Here is a 2,024-nt window from a genome sequence, read left to right on the forward strand (position 1 = left end):
TGCGGCATACACATATTTTCCGATATTTTTTAAATTTATTGTAAAAAAAACTTTTTTTGTTTTTATGTTAAAAAATTTAAAAATAGTTGAAACTTTTGTTGTTTGGTTAGGGTAAGGGTATTTATTTTAAAGGACTCCAATTTAACAATAACGACAACAGCTTAAGTCACAAGATATTTTAAGCATTTTATTTTACTAAAGATATAAGTTTAAAAAAGCCATTGAAGATTCCTTCATCCTATTAAAACTATTTTGCCTCCATATTACAAAAGGTTTACATCCTAATATTTTACAATAAATGGCAGAAAAGGTTTTTGTTGTAAAATGACTTTTCCGATTATGGAAAAATGTAAAAGCAAAATATTATTATAAGATCATAACTATTTGTTGAGTTAAAAAGATACTGAATTGTATTTACTTTTTTAGAAAAATTTAAGAGAAAAAGAATGTAAGGTTTTGGGGAATCTTCTTAAATTTCTAGATTAACTAGAAATTTGACTTGAAAAGAAACTATAGCTGCTTGTTTAAAAAGAAATGAGAATGAGCAGCCACCAATCCATCAATTACTCTCAGACAGACTACAAAGCACCCAAAAGACCAGCAAAGGTGTGTGGGCATAGTTTAGTTTTAGCATTGACGGTTTCCCTATAAGTACCTAGACGAGAATAGAACCCCCTCCTCCCATTAATTTCTAAAGATAATGGGAAAAGTATTTTTTTAAGTGTAGTTGTTTTTTCATGGCAGTTTTGGTTACGTTGTATTGGTTATGACCCCCACTGTAGTTAGACAAAACGAAAAAATATATTAACCCTAGCGTATTTTCAATCTATTTTTTTAAAGGTAGGGGGGGGGGTGTCTGCTCACTAGTCCTTTTGGTTTTACACCCCTTTTCTCTACCTTAGCATTATTTTTTCATAAGGTGATAGGTTTGAGAATTTGACCATACCAACAGAAGAAAGCATTGGTTCTGCTGCTATGCCAGCCTGGTTAAATTGCATACTTTTACTAGCATAAGAGAATGAAAATATTTACAAAAACTATAATATATTCGTGGAACCTCCAATTAAATTTTACAATATTGATTTTTATTCGCGGTTTACATTCATAGAAACACGATTATAAAAAGCTAAATAACTATGCCCCTTGTCCAGGCACAACAGAAATGTGAATCTTTAAACTCGTATAACGGATATACTACATCTGAAGATGGTAGCCACACTACAACCAACTCTGCTTTGTATCCGCTGCAAGCACATGAGACCTGTGAAACTCAGTTTATTACCAGGCAACAAAATATTTAAACAACATTAACTTGATCAATTTGATCAATATTCCCTTTTTGAATACTGGAGATTTTTTATTTACTGCTTTCGGTTTAGATGGCCAATAACACAATTGATATTGAGGTCGTGAAGGTAATGTATGTTAGTCCGTCAAAAAGTCGTAACACTCTGAGAGAAATGTGATTTTCTCGGTTGCTATTCTAGATAGACTGCTGATATTTTTGTGAAGATACCATATAATATACCGTTGGTCTATAATTATTTATACAATAATTCAAATACTACAACACATAAAATAAATACTTAAAAGGTTTCGTGATTTTATTCTTGATTTATGACCACTGGATATCTGCTCTTTTTAGGTGGATCCTCAATCCATGATCTTGTTGTGTTTCGCTACTTATTGATGTTGTTATCCTTGTTTTTATTTTAGAAGCGCAACAAATCTTAACTCTGTAAGTCTGGCATTACACGCCGTACTATTTGATTAAATTAAAACTTTGTTAATTTAATCAATTTACAAATTATTCTGTTACCTGACTTAATTTTCGTAATATTCACTTAAAATACCTTGTTTAACACAGAAACCCTACCCCCTTATCTTTTAAGTAAATAGAAAAAGAAAAAAAGAGGAGAGAATTAGTTTTCCTGTTGTTTTTCTGTAATATTATATTGGGTACCGCAGTTACAGCCCATCACAGGACCTAGACACAGGAGACGAAAAAAAAATAAAAAGGGAAA

The 2,024-nt window shown here is 31.2% G+C and overlaps 1 long non-coding RNA gene across 1 annotated transcript; it reads left to right on the top strand.

Annotated features, from left to right (window-relative positions):
* The first annotated feature begins 430 nt into the window (after positions 1–430).
* On the top strand, positions 431–1,774 carry LOC145322991 (uncharacterized). The gene is made up of 3 exons (XR_013880855.1): positions 431–606; positions 1,152–1,285; positions 1,717–1,774. It is a non-coding gene; the product is annotated as an uncharacterized LOC145322991 (long non-coding RNA).
* Positions 1,775–2,024: the final 250 nt, after the last annotated feature.

The sequence above is a fragment of the Acartia tonsa genome, chromosome 6 (assembly GCF_053477335.1).
Source record: "Acartia tonsa isolate MP-2025a chromosome 6, ASM5347733v1, whole genome shotgun sequence".
Taxonomy (NCBI): domain Eukaryota; kingdom Metazoa; phylum Arthropoda; class Copepoda; order Calanoida; family Acartiidae; genus Acartia; species Acartia tonsa.